Source organism: Bactrocera oleae, chromosome 2 (genome assembly GCF_042242935.1).
Source record: "Bactrocera oleae isolate idBacOlea1 chromosome 2, idBacOlea1, whole genome shotgun sequence".
NCBI classification, from domain to species: Eukaryota; Metazoa; Arthropoda; class Insecta; order Diptera; family Tephritidae; genus Bactrocera; species Bactrocera oleae.
The window spans coordinates 59,160,622-59,187,258 of record NC_091536.1 but is presented as its reverse complement, the minus strand read 5'-3'; the positions used below and the strand labels follow the sequence as shown (position 1 = coordinate 59,187,258).

Here is a 26,637-nt window from a genome sequence, read left to right as displayed (position 1 = left end):
CTGATGAATTTCCATCAATTAGTTTGTTTTACGTGATATTCAGCAGGGTCGTCATATGTACATACAATATGGTCTATATATTTACATATACTGGAGATAATAATTGGTCGAATACTGGAAATAATTGTTTTTGAAATTTATGTAGTGTCAACAACTAAATTTTACGGATATTTTTTATGGACAGCCTATAGATCAACCATAAAACATATTCTGTTTCATTCCTCGAAACTAATCCTTTACAATTTCAATTTTATCGATCTACTGAATTAAAAATCCAATAAGATGACTTCATTTAAGCTTACGATTTTCTGTGTCACTCGTGAACAATTCTCATAAAATTGGACTTTGGACTATTGGACTATATATATATATTCTTAATCTGTCTGAAATCATTCTGTGTAACATTGCTCTAGAGTTCACACAGTTTACAAAAATAACCCCGTCACTACCTAGAGTGAACAATTCTCAGACCTTGTTTTTAACACTCACAACTCCACACAACTGCAGTGAATACATTTTTTTTTTAAATTCAAAAACAGTCCTCTACGATAAAAACGTTTTTAAGTTTAAAACTCAATTTAATATTATTCTACAAGTTCTTGATCTGGCAACTAGTCGAAATTGTATTTTCTTCGCGAGCATTTTATTAAGGAGTTTATCCTTGCAAAATGGGTAAATGAGGAAGAAACCAATGAAACAAAAATCATTATATTAGGGATACGGGGCTTAGACTGATTTCATTCTTATTCATACATATTAATTATGTACCATATATACAAACATTGAAATATCACATACTTGTATATTGACACAAACGATTTAAAATCCGCTAAAAAGTCGAAAATAATTATATCTTGTGATATTACTCAAGTATTATATATTCGTAATCATGTTTCCACGTATTTTTATGAAGATAACACACACTCGGACATTATATGTAGTGTAAAGTACCTTTGCGTTCGTTGACCAATGTTTCCCATTTTCTATCTAATATTGATCGATATTTTCAGTAAAAAGTCTGCCAAAAGCACAAAATCCCATAGACTTGAGCAATTTGTATCCGATTATGACGAATTTTAGACCTGATATACGGGGAATTTAAAGAATCATATGGAATTAAAAATTGTATTAAATGGGGAGTAGGCGTGGTTCTGATTCGTTTTCGCTCGTTTTCACACCGTAACATAGGAATGCCAAGATAATGTTAATCACCAAATTTGGTTAAAGTGGTTGCTCGGAATTCAACTTCTTCTGTTTTTCTAAATCTACAGTTATGAATTGTAAATTAATAATTCCAAGCATGTGTTAACTAAAATATTCGAGTGTTTTTTAATAAAATTTAAAAATTAATTAATATTTGTATCACTACGAAAAAGAAACCTCTCGACTCATCGGTTTTGTCTTTTAAGGGCACATTAACCGTTTGCCAATTTTTTTGACTTTAATATTAAACAAAGCACGTAAGGAACCAGCTTACACATATTATTACTTTAAATTAACTGAATAGATAATCAGCCGATAACCGTACATAATCTTATAAACCCCTTTGGTGTTTACAAACAGATTAAGTGTTTCCAAGATATGTTTCATTACTATCGTATAAACTATTATATATGGATATACTTACATAAAGCCACAGTCAAACGAGTTGTTGGTACTCCTTAAAGTTTTTATTTTCAACAATTGAACACTATTCAGCTGTCGTTTGGTTTCTTAGTGATATGATTGGTTGTTGTAAATGAATAAAGAAACTAAGATTTAAAATGCAATTAAATACCATTCTTTCCAAGTAGTGGGAAGAAAATTGTCGAAATCAATTGAAGTGAATTGATAATATTTAAACAACACATTGAACGAAACGAAAATATCACCAAAACAAGTTGAGCAAGTAAGAAAGGGTCGGCTCGATCGCAACTGATCATTATTTTATGCATATGCTATTTTTGTAGTACGAGAATCAAGGAGCTGTGAAATATTACCTTCAAAGTTAAATTGCAACAAGTAAGGAAGTCTAAGTTAGGGTATAACCGAACATTATATACTCTCGCTACTTTGGGGTCTAAGGAAAGTATTGACCCGATTTTACGCATTTTTGGCACAAGGAGATTTTGTTATCGCAAAAATATTCTCCCCGAATTTTAATACCAGAAATCATAGATTGACCGATATGTGCAGTAAAACACCCATATGCACTGGTGTCTACATATTTGGTGTCTGAATCTTTAAAAAGTGAGATTAAGTACCTTGAGGACACTATTTGTGCAAATTTATACCCTAACAACTTCTTTGATGTTTGATTTGTATACTGTAAAGTTAAAAAATCAGATAGCATGTAAAAATTTATTATATGGGAAGAAGGGTGGTTGTAAACCGAATCAGCCCGTTTTCATAATGTACAATAGAAATATTAGGTTAACCTCAAACACAAAATTTGAAATTGGTTACGTAGTTCTTGAAATACACAATTTTATCTAAAATCGGGCGGTGCCACACATATTGTCCAATTTTTACACCGGCTCCCTTAAAATCCTTCTCTACCATCTTAGTTGTAAAACTTAATGCTTGTTGCCCTTTTATTCAGTGATTTATCGCACTTTTAGTAATTCAACATAACCGTTATATGGGAAGTGAGCGTGGTTATTATTATTTTTGTTTCATTTTCATAGTGTATAAGGAAATGCTAAAAGAACTTCCTCTCAGCAGGTTTGGTTGAGGTAGCTTTAGTGTTTTGGAAGATGTGTACATTTAAAAATTATTATAGTGGGCGGGGCCACGTCCACTTTAAAAAATGTTTACCCTATAACTACCGCTCATCACTTCGAACTCCTGCACAAAATTACAGTTTTGTATCTTAAATTAGTGCTTAATTAAGACTGTTTTTAAGTTTTCGTTTAATGGCGGTTTGTGGTTGTGGCAGTGGTCCGATTACGCCCATCTATACAAACTCTTCTTGGGTACCAAAAAATACGTGTACCAAGTTTCATTAAGATGTCTCAAGTTATCGCTTGCACGGACAGACAGTCACTCGTCATTGTGATCATTTACATATACATATATAACTCCATATCTATCTCGATTAGTTTTAGTTGATACAAATATCCGTTTGATGAACAAAACTATTATATTCTGCACAACATGTTGCGAGAGTTTAAAAATTGTTGCCAATGAAATTAACAATCGTTTCTACGTGAAGTATTGAACCGGTTGCGCTCCCTTTTGGTACCGAATGAAGTGACGTCATAGGGAACTTTTTTACATCTGAAATACACACTCGTATATATTTTAATGTCAAGTTGACAAGTTGCTTAGTGAGAATGCGAAATATTTTCGCCTCATTTTATTGAGATACGTCGACTTCTAACTAATATGTATGATCTGAAGGTAATTATTAAAAAGTAAAAGAAGCTGGTAAGATTCAAAATGGTGTTCGATGGTTGGGGTTACAGGGGTTCTTAAACTGTGCAATGAGGACGCAATGTATATATTATGGACCAAATTCGCTGTGCCCACGTCAGAATACGCCCATCGTCAAATATTTAAACTAAAGGCGTAACAATGGCAAAATCAATTCGATTATCGGTACATGATAGATAAGTACATATCTATCTCGATACAAACAACTACATTATACTCTGTGCATCATGTTGCGTGTTCATAAAAAATTGAGTTACCTTCTCTGATCACCGACTGGGACTTGTACAAAATTTTACGAAAAACATTCATGCAATAATGTCTGTATGTAAATATAGTAACTCAATGATATTCGAAGTAACGTTGGAAGTATTACTTTTGAGCTACAGTCCCCGTTCACTATAAATGAAACACGGTTGTATGTGGCAGCGCTCAGTTATTCTGCGAACATTACAGCTATATGTTGTAATTTGGTGAATTTTAATTGAATTTTCTTGAGGCTTAACTCCATGCGAAAATCCTGTAAGATAAAATGACTTAAATCAATTCTTGGCGCAGTGCTATGAAAATTCACAAGAATAACTGAAAGAAAATTTTCATTTACAAACGCTTAAATCAAGATAGTGCTTAGGCAAATTTCATCAAACAATTTTATTAAGCGAATACGTCGTACGTAGCTGAAGATAAAAAATGAACACTAAAACATAGCAGAAATACGTTCGTCTAAGGGATTTCTAGGTAATTGCAACTAAGAAATATTTGTGGAAACTCAACACTGGTAAAAAATAGTGGAGATGAAGCTATGAGCTTTTCAAGGATGGACTCAGAGCCAAACGCACCCATGCCGTCATTTGATAGAGCAGGATGGTTTAGCGGAGTCGAAATCATGACATGATGAAGTAAGAACGGCTATATTAGAGAACAAAAATCTATATTCTTATATAGACTTTAGTCTTTCCACAGAATACTTGTCGGTTGTGGTACCCCCTGCGGGTAGGGGTAAGAATTTACCAGCGGGAAGGCATGCCTGTCGTAAAAGGCGACTAAAAGCCAAATACACTATGACTGTTATTTTATTTTGCCCAGAATATCAGCATAGTAAATGATGTCAGAAATAGTGCTATAATACTTAGCTTGAGCTGATATTATAGACTTTAAATGAGATTCCAAATAAAAAGACATTTGAAGTTCAAGCGACAAATGTCACCAGTCATTGAGTAAGGCGGGGCTCAACTGGCAGTAGCTTCGGCTACACAGTCTTACCGGAGGCTCAACTCTGGTACCACGGGGAGCAGAATGCCCTTGGACTTCGGTTCAATCTGCTCATTGGGTTCGGCCCTTTGGGGAGTATCGTGGTGGCTATGGTTTAAACCTAAATGCTGGAAAAACTGAATTTTCAGTTAAAAAAAGAAGTTGCACAAGCAACTGGGTTCCGTACCCGAAAACGGAAGAGGTTTTAGGTCGGCCTCGAATCCTACTAAGATGGTCGGTGTGCCCCTACACACTGGCCACTGGTAACTAAATTAATACTTGCAAATAGCTCGTATTATTTGGGGCGCTTATCAACGCATTGTTTTGATACGTTGTGCTTTGGAGCACCGTGAGGTAAGGCCGTTGACGGATGTCAAGGATGAGCCATTGGCGGTTACATCCATTAACCATTGGCGGTTACATCCAGCAGAAGGAAGCAGGCGTTGGTTGTGGATGCTGATGCCATCAAACAGGGAGGTGAGTTTCTCCTTAACTTAATCTTACAAAGTAATCTAGCGACAGCCAATCGAAGTGAGGAACCTACCTTTATTGGACCTACCTCCATAAACGTCCTCGTCAAAACGCTATATACCAGTATAGATGCAATTGTAGAGAACTGGAGGGTGCTAAGCAAACTGTACTTCTCTGACCAAATGTATATCTACTTCTATATTAGATCTGAAGGAGAGGTCAGACACAACATTAGGAGAAATCCCAGACTAGGATCTCTACAGGCAGATACTATTAGGCAAGAGACTTACTCTTTGCGTGAATAACAAGAAGAACTTGACTTTGTGGGGAGCTATGTTCACAAATGCTCTTAATACAGCTTTTCACTACGCGTGCTTTACCTTGCGACTCAAGCAGGTATGGATGGAATAATTCTAGTCATGTTGCAAAATGTGCTTTGTCTAATGCAAAATGTGCCGGGGCTAAAATCCATTTTTAGGAGATGCCTGAAGTTGAGCTATGTGCCGCACTCATGGAGAGAGGTTAGTGTAGTTTTCATACCGAAAGGAGGCAACCTACTCGAAAGAGTTTAGCCTATAAGCTTTATATTCTTCCTGCTGAATACATTAGAGAAAATCTTGGACCAGGGAATCAATGGAACATCTCTTGTGCACTTGTTCAGCTTTGACAATGCTACGCTTTAAGCATTTAGAAGCCCATGGTATGAGACACTGGAAGAGGCATCAATAGTGAGGCATCAAGCGCAGGCATCCTAAAGGATGTCTACTTTTCATGGACTTCGTAACTGAGCTCCATCTGGTATCGAAAAGGACCAAAATTGGTCTTTGTGTGGCTCAGTAGCCTATCAGACTAACCTAACCTAACCTAATATACTATAACCGAAGATAATCTCGAACAATAAGAATGACAGGTGTCTTCGCCAATATACATTGTGATCAGAAAGTTTCCAGAAATTGTAAATAAAACGAAAACATTCATCAATATTTATTTTGTCGCCTTCAAAATATGCTCGTTTTGAAGCGATACACATATGCCACCTCTTTTTCCAATCATCGGCGCTGTCCGGGATCGTCTTCAGTGCCCTCTGCGAATTATCTTTTACGGCCTCAATCGAGTCAAAACGGGTTCCACGGAGTGGTAAATTGAGTTTTGGAAACAAAAAAAAGTCGCATGGGGCCAAATCCGGTGGATGCGGTGGTTGATCGATGGTACTGAAAGAGTTTTTGAGCTTAAAACCGTTCACAGCTACAGCGCGGTGCGGTCTTTTTGCAAAAGATTCAGCTCTTTTGGAATAAGCTGAGCATAGACGCGTCTCATGCCCAAATTATCGGTCAAAATCAAACGAGCTGCTTCACAGGCGATTTCAACAGCTGCTGCAAACAAACTGCTTGACAGATCGCGCTTATTTTTGGCGTAGTAATTAAGGACAGTGCTACCAACTTAACAAAAAAAAATTGCTAAAAAATATTCAGTGCGGGCAGTTTAAATGACAATTTCCGAAAACTTTTTACACAATGTATGTGCATCGTAAAATCGTAAACTAAACCATTCAAACCTTTTTGGATTACCTTTTGAGTAATGGTAATTTGAAGCAAATACCGAGTTCTTTCATCCCATACATATTTTTGTGAAAAAATCAATAATTTTTTTATCAAAGCGGCAGAAAGAAGTTAGAAAGGGCTACTTTCCAGTGTAACCGAACATTTCATACTATAGCAACTTGCAAGGGATAAAGGCGGATGAATACCTTCAGGTATTGACAAAACTTTATTCCAAACTCAGGAAAATATCGCCGTGCTTCCATTCATTTAAGGAATGATTAGAAAAAGATTTTTAGTGAATTTCATTAAGATTTCTTACATATTGGGCAATAGATGCTGTACAAAGTAAAGCGGAGGTTTGAAAATATCTATGTTAGGTATATGCAATTTCGACAATTTTTGGACGTAAAATGAAATACCTGAAGGCACTACAGGTTGGTTGCAAAGATTCTGCTCTCGAAATATACTCTCCGTTGACTTCAATACACTTATTCCAATGATCCAATAATTTTATGCAATCCCTATAATGACTTTGCGGAAGCTTTGCAAAATACCCGTCTTAGGCTGTAATAGCTTTTACATTCGACGAAAAACGCTTTCCAAGAAAAAATGGTTTCAGGTTTCTGAAGAGGAAGTAGTCGCTGGGAGCCAAATCTTGTGAATATGATGAATGCTCAAGCAATTCGTACTTTAATTCGTTGAATTTTGTTATTGTTAAAACAACTTTGTGAGCATGTGCATTGTCTTGAAGAAAAATGATTTTTTTGTGCTGCAAAACAGGTCATTTCTCACGAGTTTTTTCATCTGCATGTTTTACCTTTCTGCAGATAATCAATCAACAAAATTCCTTTTGCATCCGAAAAACCGATGCTATTTGTTGATCGTTGTGACTTCACTTTCTTTGGAACTGAACAATCAGCTTTAGTCCACTGTAAACGTTCTTGTTCCTCTTCAATTTAGGATCATATTGGTAGATCCAAATCTCATCCATAGTTATAAAACGATGCAAAGAATCGGTTTTATTCTGCTTAAATCGCTCCAAATTATGCTGAGAAATTTGTTCTCGATCCAGTTTTTGTTGAATTGTTAATGTGTGCGGCACTATCTTCCCAAACAGCTTTTTCAAATGTATTTCTCCATGTAGAATATGAAGTGCCTATGGCATTAGCAATTTCACGCTTAGTCAAACTTGAATCTTCACTAACAATATTATGAACTTGTTTAATGATTTCTGGTGTAGTTGAGGTTTCCATCGCGTTGACCGTGTTCAAGCCTAGTACGACCACGTTTAAATTCACCAGCCCAAAATTCAACGATGCGTTTTGAAGGTGAGGACTCCTTATACACTTTTAACAATTGCTCATAAATTTTCTCTGCTTTAATCCTTCCAAAATAAAGCATTTTCCATATTAACAAAATACTCTGACACGCCAGTTTCAAATGGCTTGTAAACAAAGAAGTAATTGACAGAATGACTTGTAACTTTGCATGTGTTCTCACGACAGATGTACCAACTTGGGAAGAAAAATTTTGATCTAGTAGTACTATTTTTTGATGAGAGCAGAAACTTTGCAACCAACCTGTATTTGCGGAAAGTTTTATTTTGATAACCTTATTGATGATTAGTAAAAAGTTTATTATATGGAAATTAGACTGGTTGTAACCGCAATTTTCACCGAGTTTAAAGTCGTGATAAAATGTTTTATTCTGAGCAAGTTAGGTTGATATATCTTAAGCGGTTCGGAAGATATGTACATATGGACAGACGGACGGACGTATCATGTATATATATATATAACTAAAAGTATCCATATCTATCTCGATTAGTTTTAGGTGATACAAACAACCGTTAAGTGAAGAAAACTATTATACTCTGTAGCAACATGTTGCAAGAGTATAAAAACAATTTACACATGATCGATTGTCAAAGTATTTTTCTTTATCTAAATACTCTGTATTTATAACCCTCTATAGACTTCCCTCTTTCGACAATCTCTGCAAAATTCCTCTACAGCAGAATTCTACAACAATAAAAAATTACAACTTTGAAAATTATTCCTTTGCTCATTATTAGTTGTCTTAGATTCGGCGAGCGTTGAAGAATAGCTTATTGAACAAACTATCAATCGCAATAATATCGCAAGGATATTCGAATTAGGTATAGCTTTAATAAAAACATTCAGCTATAACAATGTTAAGATAAATCTTTGCTTAGAAATATGCAATATATAATTGTTAATTTTTTGGATTTGTTGGTGAAATTGATTACCAATTTCACTGCTACTTTTGAATTTCACGTTTAGAGTAGACACATAAACCAACTGAAATTGTTCACAGGCAACGTTGGAGTCGAGTGGGTTAATAGAATATCAAGCAACAAATGTATTATGTCATATCATTACTGACATGGAGAGATGAGTTGGAAATTAACAAAAAATGTTAGGTTAGGTTAGGTTATACCGGCCGGCTGTAACGCCAGACATAGACCTACAGGTTCTTACTAATGCCAGATGGAAGTTCAGTTTAATTTGAGCTGAAGAATTCGTCATACAGAACGTCAACGCGTTTTGCAAACTTTAAGAGCGACTTGATATTTAATTTTGATACTTCATCTAGTCCCTTAAACTGGGAAGCTCCTATATATCTAAGACAAGTTCTAGATTAAGCTGAACATATGCATAGGAAATGTTCCAGCGTCTCTCTCATGCCTACTTCTCTGCACTTTCTGCATGTATTGGCGTTACTTATGCCCATCCGTCAAACGTCCTCTTGCACATGATTTGGCGATACTGTATGCTCTTAAAGTATTTCATATCAGAATGAAGCATTCTAAAGCAATATTGGTTTGACTACCACTGTGTAACACTAGTGCATGAGGCCAGGTGATAGGCCCCATGTAGACCCTAGCATCTTGTTACGACGCGATGGTAATGCAACTCTCCAACTCTCATCAACAAATTCGCATAGTTCTCTCGATGAAATATTCAATTTAGTCACAGCTGCAGTGATATGCGCCATTTTTGGCTGAATGAATTCTATGCGGAGCCCTTTCAAACTTAATGGCAAACATTACTTACAACATTTGGTACATAAATTGTTTGGATAAATATTTGCAATCAATAAAAAGAAAAAGGCAGCCAGTCAAAACCACTGCTTCCAATGGAAATGGTAAAGCAAACTTGTGTACAAACAATAAATAAATAATTTTGGCACAAACAATACGAAGAATGTGTGAAAAAACTTGCAGCCAAGTATTTTTCAGTATTAATGTGCTTGTGCGTGAGTGTGTGAGTTAACGTCAGTGCTGCATTCGGCCAAGTTCATGGTCAAAAGGCGTTGACTAGCGGCAATACAGAGATGACACCGTGTGACTTGCGATATACCGAAGTACATTCACTCAGATAAAGTATACAGAAGTGAATAACGGTACATAGATAAATCAAAGAACATTCGAAAGCTGCTATCACGGACAAGTGTCTGTGGCCGCCAACTGTCTGGACCACTTCTTAGGCCAGCGGCGGGTCACCTGCAGTCGGCCGGTCGTCTGTCGCAACACCGCATTGGTAATTATCAATTCAAACTTTTCTCCCTTTTGACAATCACTGCGAAACCTCGACTGCGATGCCGTCTATCGGCGATAAGGCAACAACGTTGAGAAAGGGAAAATGTGAACTTATGTCCACTGTACCTTCGTGTTACGGCCTGATAATAGCTGAGTGCCATTGCGAATTTTTTATTTCATTGATTGCTGGGGTTGTGGAACGTTTTATTTGGTTTCTGTTTACATGTTTTCGTATTCTTTATAAACATTTTCTTTTATTTTTAATGAATTGTGTTGGCTTATATTGTGTATGTGCTTCGCATTTCAATTATTCAGCTTGGCATGATATTGCACTTTGGAATGAAACACCAAAGTTGTGTTTGTGTTTGTAACAGCAGAAATGAAATTTAACGATAATTTCAATAATTTGCAAATTTTGCCAGCACAAAGATGTCGATTTAATTCGGATGATTGGGCAGTGTTTTTGGGATCGATGACTGCGATTTCAGGAATATGCCACCAAGTGGAATGAATTGCGGATAATAAAATGGATTTTAGAATTACAAAGAAAGCGGTTTAAATATTAAAAAATCTCTTTTTACTTCACAAATAGATTACAAAAGTTTTAATGTTTAATCGATTTTTTTTGTGAACCAAATGGATTTGATTAAAGATTCAATGCATACATACACACATATATGTTTATCGCGAGAGAAATGGATCACTTTGCCTATTTTCATACTCTCCCAAAACTTTGTAGAGAGCACCGAACAGTTTAGTTCACTTAACGGTTGTTTGTGGCAACTGTTAGATGTTTGACCGATCTTCTCCTCCCAATTGTAGCATGAAGATATTCGGCAAGTAAAGGGGCTAATGAGTCAAACCTAAACATCTAATAATTTTTCGAAAGAAATATGGTTTGAAGTTTGTAGTTTTCCCCTGCCGAAGGGAACCCAGTTTTAAAAGAATCTTTTTATTGATTTTGACAGCGCGACAGCGTTCGTTGGTGGAAATTAAATCACGATCACAAAGCTGGGAATAGCTTAAACGCCTACATCCCATATATCATTATTTTAAATTTCACTAGTTAATTTGACATTGCAATGGGCAATTAAGGTATCAGATAGGGTATTGAACTCTTTCCCCAAAATCGCGTCTTCGGTCCATAATTATTCCTATATTGATATATACCGAAAGTGATAACCCTGGTCTACTTATCCGTATACCAACAGATCTCCTTTAAAGGAAATATCTTTTACAATAAACTGTAGCAACGTAACTCATAATATGTGTGCGATTAGTTCTACAATACACTTAATAACAAATATAAAAGGTCGATTCCGACGGAAAAGCTTTCCTTATACATACTGTTTGTTGGTACACCTTTAATGATAGTGAAAGTAGTTTTTGTATGCAGAGTTGATTTTCAATGTTGAGTGTAGCAGTGGAAGTGGGAACTGGTTCGTCGTATAATACGTAGATTGCCTTTAATATTTCGGGATTGGCAAATGTAGCGTGCAATCTGGCAACTCCCAACTTTATAGTAAAGTTGTTTAGAAATTTTTGGTGTTATACATACTCTGAACGTTTTGGCATGTTTACAGAAACTTAAAATATTCACATCGGCCAAAAAATGAAATTAAATCGCGATCATTTTGGTGCTTTTCTACAACTTTCGACGAGGATTAACTCAGCAACCATGCATCGATGAATTTAATTAAATTTATGGCCATGAAGCTCCATCAAGGACCACTGTTTATCGATGATAGTCCAAGTGTTCAGGCCTGAACGAGGTACCGAATATGGTATGTGAACCCCAGTACCTATTTTTTTACATTTTTACCGAAAATATCGGTCAATACCCCTCTCGTAGAAGGTTGCGTCCCTATTGGCAAAAAACTCGGAGAGCCAATTTTCATAGGTCTCTCTTTAGGCCAACTTCTCACCATTAACCCATGGACAGGAAAAGATGGTAATCACTTTGCCAGGTCCGGACTATAAGGTGGGTGCATTAGAACCCCCCATCCGAGCTCCCGGAGCTTCTGGCGCGTCACTAAAGTCGTGTGTAACCTGGCGTTGTCCTGATGGAACACAGATTGGCCTCTGTTGATCAAAGATGGTCTCTTCTGGATTAGTGCTGCCTTCAAGGGGTCCAGTTGTTGGCAGTAGAGGGCCGAATTGAGCATTTGGCCATAGGGGAGCAGCTCGTAGTAGATGATTCCAATCCCAACCAAACACACAGCAAAACCTTCCTGGCCGTCAATCCGGTCTTGGCCACCATCTGGGCCGCTTCCCCGAGCTTTGACCACGACCGTTTGCCCTCGATGTTGCGTAAGTGATCCATTTTTCTTCGCCAGTCATAATCTGCTTCAGAAACGGGTCGATTTTGTTGCGATTCAGCAGCGATTCGCAGATGGAAATTCGGTCCATCATGTTTTTTTGCGTTAGTTCATGTGGCACCCAAACATCGAGCTTCTTTTTGAATCCAAGGTTATGCAAATGGTTCCAAACGGTTTTCTGGCTTATCTTTAGCTCCTCAGCAATTAAATAAGTGCTCACGTGCGGGCTGTTTCCACTTTTTCCATAATTTTATCGCAATTTCCGACGACATACCTTCCGACGCGTGGTGCATCTTTGACATCTTTTGTGCTAAACGTTCGTTTACAGTATCGGGCCCATAAACTAAATTAATTTTTTCAGCCGCTTTGGCTGCTTTTTCGCCTTGATCGAAGAAAAATTGTAAAATATAGCGAATTTTCTCATTCCATCTCCATCTTTGACGAGCGCTCACAACATACTGAGTAAATCAATTGAAAAATTGTAGAAGACAAACTTTTAGCGTGAATAAACACGTTTTCAGCGCCGTATAGTATGACATGATGCGACACGTAACACTAGTACTATGGACAATAACGCCATCTCTTAGATGAACTGAACGAACTTTTTACTAAATTCTATATATGTCAGTTATCTCAATTTAAATTAAAAAATTGATAAAATCGGGTCAATACTACACCCATCTCCCATATACTATTCGTTATTCAAACAAATCCATGTGTCGGTCGGGGATTTAGCGCTAAATTAATAAATTGAAATTGGTCTATAACTTGGTCAATACATCATATCCTTAATATAATGAGTTTCGATTCTCTGGTGACATTTTCCACATCAACTCAATATATTAAATTTGTGCTTCTTCGGCCGAGTTAATATCCATACATATATTATCTAACTAAGTCTAAGTTTGTGGCTATCAATATAAGTGGTATAACATACAAGTATTTACCAAATTTGATTGCAATTTATTCATGATTTCATTGAATAAGGGATTTAATATACAGTTTTGCTAGCACCTGAAGGAATTTCCCGGGCTTTGATTTCTGAAAGATGCAAGAGCATAAAATGTTCTTTTACATCCGAATTTAACGGTTCCTTACTTGTTGTATTATAGATTCAGTGAAGCCAAAGCTAACATTTTTTCTTGTTTTTATTAGTGTTAATGAATCGAAGGTATTGGCTGCCTTGATTATCCCACATATTTTTTCTCACAATCTTTGTTTTTGTAGACACTTTAATTGCGATCAATGTAATTTGGGTTTACTTCTTTTGGAGTGAAAAATAAAACAGCATAAGTAAATATAATTGTATTTAAAGTGCGACCTATAATTGTTTTACATGTGCACTCAGGTCAATGAGTTTCTTTAGGATGCCACTACGATGCGCATATTAATTAGCCAACTTTGCTTGTTAGCGGTTACCACACGGCATCCACTTATCCAAGAGCAAGGCATGGAAAATCCAAACTACGTTTTTGCCGAGCGCAAGTCTAGATTCAATTAGAAAGTTTGCATATTCAAGAACTAAGCTTGAACATAACAAAAACTTAAAGCAACCTCTAACCGCCACTTTCATGAGTTCAGAAAAAAGTTTTGAACGGGTAAACTTCAAACCAAAACTGCGCTTGAAAAGAATACCAAACTATGCTTTGGTGGAGGAAATACGCTGAAAAAGTTTTCACTATAAAGGTCACTTCAAATATTCAGGTAAATTGCCAACTTATTGACTGCACTTTCACTTATGCAATTTTGCACTCTGCAACAAGCGTTCTCTCTCGCTATTTTGTCCAACTTGATTTTGTGTAGTGAAAATGTCAACCGAACGTTTTTCTTTTGCACTTCGTTTTTATTGAAAAATGAAATTTTCGTTACATTATGTACCACCGCCTTGGCTTTGATGCGGACATTGTGCTTTGTTCTGTTGTGTCAGCTGCCGCTTACTTTCTGCTTCCGTCGGTGAATAGTCGACGCTTTCAGGTGTCACATTTGGGCTGAACTTTTTGTGCAATCAATAATCCATTTGTGCAATTTTTTTAGGGGCTTAGTATATTGCAACACTTACATTAAATCCTTTTTGTGATTTTTGTCACTTTTTGGGGGATCTAACTTGTGCTCTTTAATTTTTCGAAAATGGAAAATGCTTTTAAGGTAGTGAGAGCATCAATATTCTGAGTGCTGAGTGCGATATTTTCTTTAAATAATATTCATTAGCATTTATTCGCTTCTAAAGGGATATATTTTTACTGTTGTATGACCCGAAGTTTGAGTTCGTTGTTTTCAAAGTATCTGCAACTTTTGACGTCGCAGCTGTTAATTTTGTTGTGCCGTTGCATGAATGTTCCCAACATTAAAACTGAGGTTCTGAGTATTTGAAAACTGAGATCAAGGGGTTACAATCTGTCATTCAGATTCTCAAACTTTTTTAATGACGGAACCCTTTTGGGAAGCAAAATACTTGATGGAACCCTACAATAAAACAATTGTTTTTATAAGTGTATTCTTTATTAATCAGCATAATAAAAGTAAAATGTAACAGTGACTAATTATTATTTACTTCACCACTTGGCAGGGACGATAATAGAAAACTTTAAAAAAGAAAAAATCTAACTAGTGGGAGGTATGAAATATTATTTATCATCAATTGGTTGATATCAGGTTTGATGGAAGAAATTTGGAGTCTCATATCAGCTTCGGAGTCCAGTCTATTGCGATATTTTATTTTTGTGGCTGCATAAGTAGAAAATCCTGTTTCGCACAATTATGTAGTTGGGAACGGGAGAGGAATATCCAGAGCCATTTGGCCAAGCATTGCATATTCATCTTGGATTCTGCACCAAAAATCATTGAGAGGCGTCGTTTTGAATAGTGACTCCATACTTGTATCGGATGACATTTCTAAAAGAGATTCATATATCTCGTTTGACATGTTTTCAGGCTTTTCCAAATTAGGTAAAAAAGGATTATGAATCCATGAATTCACTTTAATTTTTGTATTGTGTTCTTCGGGAAAATACTTTTCAAAAGATGCGCGCAACGAACTGAGATAATTGACCAATTCTGCAAACATATCATCTTCGAACATTTCTAAGTCGTTTTCGCTTATAAACTCACTGAGTAACGTAAAGCTTTCTATTTCTTTCTTACCAATGCAAATTATCCAAAAATCTAATTTTCTTTTAAAAGCAGTTATTTTATTACAGGCCTGAAACACTGTTATCTGTTTGCCTTGCAACGATAAATTCAATTCGTTAAGTTTTTGAAAGATATCCGCCATAAAAGACAATCGAAACAACCAATTTTTATCATACAAACGGTCCTTCAAATTAAAAGAAGTATCTGCTGAAAGAAACATTTGTAACTCGGCTCTGAGTTCAAATAGCCTTGTTAAAGTTTTACCCCGAGACAGCCATCGCACTTCTGTATGGAGCAGCAGTGTTTTATGTTTGCTGCCACAATCTTCACACAGTAATGAGAACAATCGGGATTGTAGTGGTCGTGATTTGATAAAATTAATTATTTTTACAGCTTCATCCATAACTAATTTTAGATTTGACGGCATTTTCTTCATCGCAAGTGCTTGTCTATGCAGAATACAATGACTGGAACTACAATTAGGTGCTTTATTTTTCATTCGTGACACTGCTCCTTGGCCCCATCTGTACAAATGTCAATACAATTGTTCCAACTGAGATTATTTTCTTCAAAGAATATATTTATTTTATTAAAAATTTCTTCCCCGGTAGTGTTTGTAAGCAGCGGTGACCACATAAGCATGTCTTCTTCAAAAGAACTTTTATATGGATATCTCACAATAACCAGCAGGATAGCCAAACCAGCGACATCAGTCGACTCGTCCATTTGCAAGGCGAATCGTGTATTTTGTAGACGTGTAACTAGTTCTTGTTTGACGTAGCTTGCCAGGTCATGGATTCTTCGTGAAACAGTATCGTTTGATAGCGGAACAGTAGATAGATGCTTTGCAGATTTTTCATCGAGCATACATTTTGTTATGTCTAATACACATGGTTTTATTAAATTCTCAGCGATAGTGTGCGCTTCACCTGCTTGTGCAATGCGATAGCTAACTAAATATTATATGATGCCACCGTGGCCTTTTCGTTGATAGTGTGTGTTACATGCATCATATTTTTTTGACTTTCTAATAACTGCTCTTTTTTGCGAACAAAAAATTCTTTATTCTTGCCTTTAGACTCGGGGTGTACAGTTTCTAAATGTCGGCGCAATTTGGCAGGTGCCATGGAACTATTAGGAAGCAGTTTACTACAGAGCATGCAGAGAGGTGAGCCGTTTAATTGTAACAACAAAAATTGTGTATGTATTTGGGTAAAACTATGACACATTATAAGTTTTGTTGTCACATGGGGGAGGGTACGCGTATTCCACAGACCGGCAAACTTAGAGCGAACGGGTTGTACAAGTGTAAAATTGTTGATACCAAACTTATGACATTTTGTACCAGCTATTGTAACACATGTTTGTACAAATACAAATAAAACAAGTAAGGAAGGGCTAAGTTCGGATGTAACCGAACATTTTATACTCTCGCAAAGTCAAATGGTATGCCACCTTGCGGCCAAAAATTGTCTTAATCGAACCAAAACTGTTCAAACCCCTAAGTACTAAATATGTGGACCCCAGTGCCTATAGTTGACCTTCTACCGAAAATATCAGTCAATCCACAAAGAAATCTCAAACGAGTATACCATTTGACTTTGCGAGAGTATAAAATGTTCGGTTACATCCGACCTTAGCCCTTCCTTACTTGTTTTTTCTAAATTATTGTGGAACCCCGACAGAGGTATCACGGAACCCTAGGGTTCCGCGGAACACACTTAGAGTATAGCTGGTATAGTAGATATCTTAATGCAAATATGTGGTTATACGATTTTATGACATGGTATAAAAAATGAATAAACTAGGTTAATAGGTTGTTATAATTTCTATAAAAAAATGTCTATACGTGAATGAAATGTTGGGCGAAACAAATGTCACATTTATGTTGTGCTGAAAATGAATCTTTCACACTCGGAATGGCGTCCCTTCATCGAGGGATCGTGATATCGGCGATAGCGAATTATATTGCAGTTCGGCAATGATGTAAAAAAATAACGTTAACTTCGGTTGCACCGATGCCGTATTACCCTTCACACATACAAAATGAATGATTTTGAACGGTTTGTTTGCTTGGCAGCTATATACTATAGTGGTCCGATCTGAACGATTTCTTCGAATACTAAATCGTTGTCTTAGACAATAAATCATTCCAAATAAATATATCTTGTCAAATAAAAAATTTGTTCATACAATAACTTGATTTCGATTGGTCGATCAGTTTGTATGCTATATGCTACAGTAGTCCGGTATCGGTGGTTTCGAAAAATGAACAGCTTTTTGGGGAGAAAAGGAGATCTATATATTTTAAAAATTGGGGGAGTAGTTTGGACAGACGGAAAAACAGACGGACATGGATAAATCAACTCTGTTCATCATGTTGATAATAACATATATATATTTTATAGGGTCTCCGACATTTTCTTCGGGATTTTTCAAACTTCGGGGCAAACTTAATATACCCTGTTTAGGGAATAACAAATTGTGACTTTTGTGATTTTATATGAGATTTCTTAATGTCAGAAATATCTAGCTCTCTTCGATTCGTCAAGCATTGGAGAGTAGGCAATCGAATAAACTATACGAGATGTTGAAACAAACAGGCAGCACTTGCATTGCAACCCTGCGCTAGCATGTCCTATGATCTTTGTTGTTGCTTTCACATGTAAATTATTTGACAAGACAGCAGCGCCCAAAAGTAGCGAGCAGAGAAATGACCAATCGAAGACAGCTACTATATAATATACTAGGAAATAAGGTACGATTTCTTCCATTTTGAATATTTCCTTGGTCAGTTTCATTAGAAAACCAATTTAATTTTTAATCTATAAGGAGTCATCTGGCTTGTTTCTTCTTGTGAAGTAATATCCTTAGAGTGGATCCACAAGTCCCATAGAATTATATCGTTCACCACGGCTCAAAACAAATTGGTTATTAAAACACCACATCAGTGTGTAAAAGAGTATGAGCCGTTCACTCTTCTCATTCTGCCATTTTATGCCATTTTGAATTACTTGTATGTGTACGAGTACATAAATATGAGGGCAGACATGGGCCCTACGTTGGCTGCGCATGCAAGTATGTAATTAGTCATGCATATATGCAATGAATAATTCCTTCGGCATGGGTACTTTTAATTATTGACTTGCTATTAATAACAACATGCAACATTTGAGTAGTGGCAATATCAGTAACAAAGACCAAGATTTATGATTGTATAATTGAGTGAATATGTCCAATCTCTTGTACATATGAACGTATGTATGCATCCATACTCCTATAAGAGGGTTTAAGTGGTTCTTTGGCACAGCAGATTATTATGCAAAGGCTGAGTGCCTCTTGGCCTCCAATGTTGCTAGCAATAATTGTATGGATAATTGTCTGCGTGTTGTCATACGCCTATGATAACATTAGCTGAGGACATCCTTGACGTCGAAATATGTATCATAAATATTATCTGTCGCTAATCGTGTTATTATTGTCAACTCAGCTAAATTCTCAGTAGAGCTCAGCTTATGTTGCGGCTTAAGACATTTCACTAAATTAAATGTATTAGACACTTTAAAAGGATATACCAGATCCTTGCCAACACTGCATTTTGGACGCTCCATGACAATGGAGGGACATGCAGAGATACAAGCACTTGGATTATTTATACTTCTTCGCCCAAATTTTGAAGCTGATTGGGGAACAGAAGCTTCTCGTTAAGAGCTGTGTTTTCTACAATTGTAAAATTTGTTGGATCAGATTAGCTTATGGTATGCCAGTACTTGTGGTAGTTTCGTTTAAATATCTTCATTAATATTAGAAGTATATAATTTTGACATTGGTAATTAAACGACATTGTACTCGGGAAGTATGTTCCCTTAATTGCGATTGACTGATTTGTGGTACATAGTATAAAGTCATAAAGGATGGAGATCCTCACATTCGATATTCGGTATCTAGCGGAAGGAATAAACCAATTTCGTCCATGCTTTGGAGCAGACTGACCACACATTGAGAGTATTATTTGTGGCAGGTTTTGTTAATACCGCGGTTACCTATTTGAAATTGGGTTTTGTTGATACCCCCGTATCTGTTATAAATAAGCGGGTAAAATTCAAATCTGCGTTAGATGTATTTTACTGTGAATCCGAGTTATATTTGATAGTCATATAGGGCGACTGAACTAGACTAAATTGCCAGTTTGTGGGCGTATAGTCATCCGATGACAGCGGAATCTTTATTTATATAAGAGAAAAAGTCAGACCTACGGTAGACCCATCTTCAGTTCAGATAATATTTGACTGGTATTAACCAAGAATAAATTAATTTTCCAAGATTAATTGCTCCAATATTTGGGCTTTTCATTCAATTCTCTTGTTTTGGTTGAGGTCTTACTAATTTAATTGAGACTCATTTGTATCAATGTCGGATTTAATTTAAAGGAATGATGAAGAAGAAAACAACGAGTCTAAAAACTTTACGTAATAACATTTAAAATTGTCAAAAGAAATCAAAGCTTCTCACAACTCAGACGGATGATTGTATTTTTACCAGTTAGTTGGCCGTCAACTCAAACTAATTTTTTACTCTCGTAATTTTCAATGAATAAAGCCGAGGTCATATTTTCAGCTGTTGGGCAAACTTTATATACATCATTTTTCGAAAGAATTTATTATAATATACTTTGTTCGACAAGATTATGAATGGAATGAATTCGATAGGTGAGATCTTAAAAATGCATGGTCGAATGCCGAAAATTTTTGGATGAAGAAAGTATGTCATTAGCTTTAATGTACTATTTTTACAAAGATTTACTTCAAAGTCTTGACTGTTGCATGATTTATATACTCGTACTTTAGGGGAACGAATCATATTGAATTTAAAGTTGTGATATATGGGAAGTTATCCTCTATTCACTTTTACAGTTAATATAAAAATGTTAAGATAATGTAATGTACTAAATTTGATTGACATTAGTCGGAGAATTGGCAATTTCTACAATTAGTGCAACACAGCCTTTTTACCATCTCGGGTGTGAAATTTAATACTTCTGAGGTATTTATTAAGTGAGTAATTACACCTTGAATAGTTTTCAACATTTCACCCATTTTCACAATCTATGAGAAGAAACAGGAAATACTTGTTCTTACGTCTTAGCGTTAGTGATTTGTGAGATATAAATAGAGTTTAAGTATATTGAGAGCCGGGGTAATGCTCCCTTTTTTTAAATTTTCAAACCACATATGCCCATCCCTACTTCGATACCTTAAACGAAATTATAGTTGTTTATTAATTTATGGCCTAGTTATAGCCCTTTATAGTTTTTCGATTAACGGTATTTTGTGGGCGTGACAAAGATCCACTACTACCCATATTTAATACTAGCCTGCCTTGGGTGTCAAGGAATACATGTACCAAGTTTCAAAATAGATCCATTTTTATTATTATCGCTTGCACGGACCAACGGACAGACGGGCAGACAGTCAGCCACTTTGATTTCTACTATAACTCTATATCTATTTTGGTTAGTTTTAGTTGTTACAAAGAACTGATAGGTGAACAGAACTAATGTATTCTGCAGCAAGAGAGAGTATAATAACCAAATTTCAAACCAAAACTTCGGAGAGGCCACAAGTCTGCAGAAGACTATTTGGTGTACCAGGAGTGAAAACGTCAGTTGTTCAATAAGCTCTTTGTCTCATTTAGTCTTCGCACACTTCTTATATGCCAAATATTATATTAGTCAAAATTTAATGTTAATATTTTCATATATTGGTTAACCGAATTCGGCAAATTTACTTATTTGTTATGATAATTGGTAAAACAAAGGCTCTGGAGCAAAACAAGTGTCAAATTAGTGTTGTTTCACTATCAAAGCTATTATTTATTAAATAATAGTAAACAGTTATGCATCTGTTTAAGTGGGCACACATACCTATCAGTACACATGAGCCGAAACATATATAATTATAGTAAATTTTATTGTTTGTGCTCAATTCAGTGGCATTGCAAGCTCTAATTAATTCCCTTTTGAGTTCAATTATTGTGAAGCGATTAAATTTCGTTCACTGTTCGAACGAATTTGGGAGTAGGCGATTTTGAATATTTCATTTCAATAATTAACAAGGCACAAATAATATTAGTATTTTATTGTTGTAATTTAAAATGAAGATAGTTTTACGTTTTGCATTTATGAGTTCTTCTTAATTGAGTTTCTAGTTAATCAAAAACTGTGCCCGGTTGATGTCCTTTTTAGTTTCCAAGTTGACCCATTACTATGAGGAAGAAAAATTCTTCGAAAGGTTGGGTTAAAAATTTAGATAGTTAGATCTAAAGTAAGAGATTAAAAGAGTAAAATGGTGCGACTCATTTGACGTCTGCAAGCAAGCCGTAAACTCTGCAAGAACGAAGCATGTAGCATATTTCTGCCACAAAGAAGCTTTTCGACGTTCGGAGTGGCTTAAAATTTGTCGATTGCTCCATATGTTGGATAACAAGGCACTCACCACAAATGAGAGAAGAAGCTCAGCCTAACTTATCTATTGTAAACTTCCTTGTCTATTTGTTTGTATATTCACTCTATAGTTTGATTGTTTAGCTTGCGGTGTGGTATAAATGTGGGTTTCTTGACGTAAGGATCATATATTGTATAAATTAAGAATATGGCGCAGATATTTATGAACGATTAAAAACACTTTAATTGTTTCGGAAACTAATTATTGGATATACCATCTACGTTGTAGAAAAAAATCTTCGAAGCTGATTTTGTTTAAGAAGAAGTCCTGAAGTTTTAGTTTTGACAAGAAAAATAACATTAAATTGATTCTTTATTTATAATTTAAACTGTGCTTGAATCATTTTAATTTTCCCATATGTTTAACATCCTATTTGTTGATCGTTTGCAATAAATATTTTATCTCCAAAGCAAAAACTTTGAAAAACTGATATTCTACTATAAAATTGTTCGTACTACAAAAAAGTTCTAAATATCTTTTTCTTAAAAAACATCTCTTCTAAAGTTATACTCAGTTAAAGTGATGCAACAAATCTACTGTAATTGCACACCATGTCGTGTGAGCAGCACACAATTTACTTACACATGTAGGATATCCTTACTTTAAATGAAACACGTTCTTAACTTAGTATAGTGGCACGTCTGTCCTTTCTTACATACGACTTGCAACAGTGCTGTACGTTCTCGTTTGTCAGTAATTGTCCCGTTTTCCTATTCCAAGTGTCGCGTCAGTTTCCAGTCTACAGGGTCGCATTTAGTAGGACTGTCCGGATAGTGTTGTCCGCAATTCTTCCACACACATTACATACATTTGATCGTTAATGTAAACTAAAAACATTGATTTATGGAAATCACAAAAAAATCGCAGACTCTTTACTCTTGAATATCTTTCGTCGCAACAATTAGAAGCTTGACTTACTAGGATAGTTCTTTCTAAACAAAATTTACCTTAATTAGCTCTTCAAACTCCTTTTAGTTGCAATTCATGCTACTACTTCATTTCTTTTACTTATTGGCAATTTCTAATAGCTGGATAATTAGTATGTTTTTCCCGCTACCCGCACATGGTTTCTAATTTGCTATTGTGTTGAGTTTCAAACAATCATTGCCATGCCTACACACTTCAGCTGAACATCGGAACAACTCAATATTGGAAACAATTACACGACAGACACTGCCAGTGCTACTTCTCCCACATCCTATTAATGCCATTTTTGCGTCGACACCCAATTCATTGTCCATCAACATTAAGCTCCTCATCGGCTCTATTATCCTCATTATGCTTATCAAATTTCTATTGAACTTCGCTACATCAAATTGCCGTTATTTTATTTTGCGTGCATACATAAGTATTTTCCTATATACAAGCAGAGGCGCATACATCTTATTGACGCTGTTCTGTTGTTTAGTTCCTTTTTGGTCAATTTTTGCCTTTGTAACTTTGCCATCATTATTTTCTTTGCCTTTCTTTTTCGCTCACAAATGTTACTACAGTTTAAAATGTTGTTGCTCACTGAAATTCAACACAATTTTTGCGGTCCGTCCAGCTGTACGCAGAGGCGAAGCCGTGTAACAACAGCTGATAGGCGGAAAGGATTTTATCATTTCTCTCTTGCTATACCATGACAATTCATCATCCGTCTTTTTAATAACAAAAAAAGTGGAGCAAACGAATGAAGTTAAAGTTTAAAATTAAATGTTTTAATTGCTATAATTAGCGAATCACCACAAACCCTACATTTGTAATTCTAACGCTTTAGCGCTGTTTGACTGAAATAATTCCTCTAATTAACTCATATATAATTAACATTTATTATAAAAAAATTATGTGCTGTGAAAACCAATAGTTGGGTACTTTTATACTCTTGCAACATGTTGCTACACAGTATAATAGTTTTGTTCACTTACGGTTGTTTGTATCACCCAAAACTAATCGAGTTAGATACAGGGTTGTCCAATAAGAGTGATATGAATTAAAAAAAACACACTAATTGTTAAGGAAACTCAAATGTTTATTATTTAATGTGGAGTAAATTTGATACAATTAAGTTCTAAATGTAACATAATTTAAATGGCCCCCAACGACTTCTTTTGCAGGAATGAATTCGATTAACCCAATTTTCGAGTCCTTTTCTCACTAAATCAAGTCGTATATCATGAATACCTCTAAAGACCAATGACTTCAAATATATCCACAAGAAGAAGTCCACAATCTATGACCACCAATCCGAGAAAACGAATCTACTTGTGTTCAGAACAAGAAAATACAAAATCACTTCAACTCTCTCTTAAGGACCACATCAAGAACTTTAAGGTAGTCTTAGACAGCAAAAGGCTGTAGAAGCACGATGCGGAAGAAAGAGTGGAAAAGGCTAGTAATGCTTTATATGCATGTAGGCATGTTAGCTGTGCGCAACATATTAAACATTTATACGGATGGCTCGGAAATGAAGGTTGGAGTTGGTGCGGGGATACACAGCAGTATATTTCAAGCAACGTTCTTTGCTATTGGGAAAGCCGCGGAGTTAGCTTCTAATGCATCAGCAGGCAACTCCAGAGTTAACATCTTCGTAGATAGCGAAGCAACAACCAAAGCAGTAACATCGGTTCGCATATCGGCCAGAATAGGGCAGGGCCTTGGGACAGGGCAGCAGTGGATAGTGTTACCAGGAACAAGCGATTTCACGTTTACTGTGTGCCAGGTCACAAAGGTATCGATGGCAATTATATACTGAACGAGATTGCCAAGAGTGGTTTAGGGCTTGTGTCTTAATAACGTGACCGATATTGGTAAACCCATGAAATGTCTTTACGACAATCTAAACAAGAGCATGGCGAGGAAGGTTAAAGTTTGATGGAATGATCTTTAGGGATGCAAAACTGCAGAAGTCATGTGCAAAGCGGTGGACCGAAAATACCTAAAGTTCTTGCTCACTTTTGATAGGAAGGATTGCAGGTGTATGATTGAATCAGTTGGTGCAACTCAAAATAAATTCCTTCCCTAATTGAATTTAGAAAAACTTCTGCTACTTTGCACTGACAACTTGGAACAATTCTTCTAATTAAATTCTGGGTTCTTTTAGATTAAAAAGTGAATAGCATCAGTTCTGTTGGTCTTTTGAATTATGTATTGTTAAATGGTTAAGTGGAGATATTATTATTTTTGCCCTCTCATCTGCTACACAATCGATTCCTGTAAAAATTTAGGATCACAAGACTGGGATAAAATCTCAACTCAATTTTACTTAGCAAGAGCTAACTGATCATCAGGTTTTGAGAACAATCAATCAAAGCGATTTAAAGGATCTAATTGTAGGTATTACTTTCATGCTAAAGAAAACAAATATTTTACCAAAGAAATATATTTTAATGGGAATTATTCTGGTTATACGCAACGCTGTTGTGAGATATACCTTTGATATCAAGTCACTTAAAGGAGTGCCATACCTATATTGAACATTAAATTGACGTAGCGATGTAGTTCTTCCGTCAGGATCTATAGATGAGCGCTATTCTTCCCTTGTTTTTAAAATAAAGTTTAAAAAAGGTGAAGAGAGAGCGGCTACATTTTTTCTAAACTAATGTTGACACATAAATTCTGATTTTGAAATCGCCATTAAAAGATGTAATGCTGTTCTATGTAGCATATAATACTCGTTTCAGAAGTCAATCATTAAAAATGATTTTGTTTAGTTTATCCATGTATATTACAGTACATTCTTAATACCTCGAAATCGATAATAAACACACGCGATTCCAAAGTTTAATTTTCAAAAAAAGGTTTAAAATCATGTAGTTGCGTATATACATACAAGTATATACATTAAGACTAGAAAGTTTCCCGAAATTGTAAATAAAATGAAAATTTTAATCTTCATCAATATTTATTTTGTGGCATTCAAAATAAGCTCATTTTGAAGCGATACACATATGCCATCTCTTTTTCCAATCATCGGCGCTGTCCGGGATCGCCTTCAGTTCCTTCTGCGAATTTTCTTTTACGGCCTCAATCGAGTCCAAACGGGTTCCACGGAGTGGTAACTTGCGTTTCGGAAACAAAAAAAAAAAGTCCAATGGGGCGAAATCCGGTGAATACGGTGGCTGATCGGTGGTATTGAACGAGTTTCTTGTGTTAAAATCGTTCATTATACTCTATAAAACAATAAAAAATTAAGACCAAAAAAGCTTCCGAAAATTGCTTTTTTTTCGATATTCGCGAATGCATCCGTCGTAAACGGCCGGAATTGTGGGCCAAGAATTTCAGGAAACTTTCTGGTCTTAATGTATGTACATTTAGCTTTATGCGCGAACATTTCGAAATAAATTAAGCAAAATTTCGAGCTTAGTAACTCTCAAACATAACAATAATTACAAAAACAATAGCAATATGATGCAATCAAATAAATATATTTAACTATTGCCATTTGATTTGACATTCTCTTATTTTAGTTG

The 26,637-nt window shown here is 35.8% G+C and overlaps 1 protein-coding gene across 2 annotated transcripts in view; it reads right to left on the bottom strand.

The window, feature by feature from the left end:
• The window catches only part of LOC106618970 (uncharacterized), a 60,707-nt gene extending 37,855 nt beyond the window's left edge, over positions 1 to 22,852 (bottom strand). Inside the window, exon 1 of one of the 2 annotated variants that reach the window (XM_036378454.2) lies at positions 22,769 to 22,852. The gene's annotated coding sequence lies outside the window, so the exon portion shown is untranslated. The remainder of the gene's footprint in view (positions 1 to 22,768) is intronic. The other variant, XM_036378455.2, reaches the window with a different exon arrangement.
• Between the last annotated feature and the right edge of the window lie 3,785 nt (positions 22,853 to 26,637).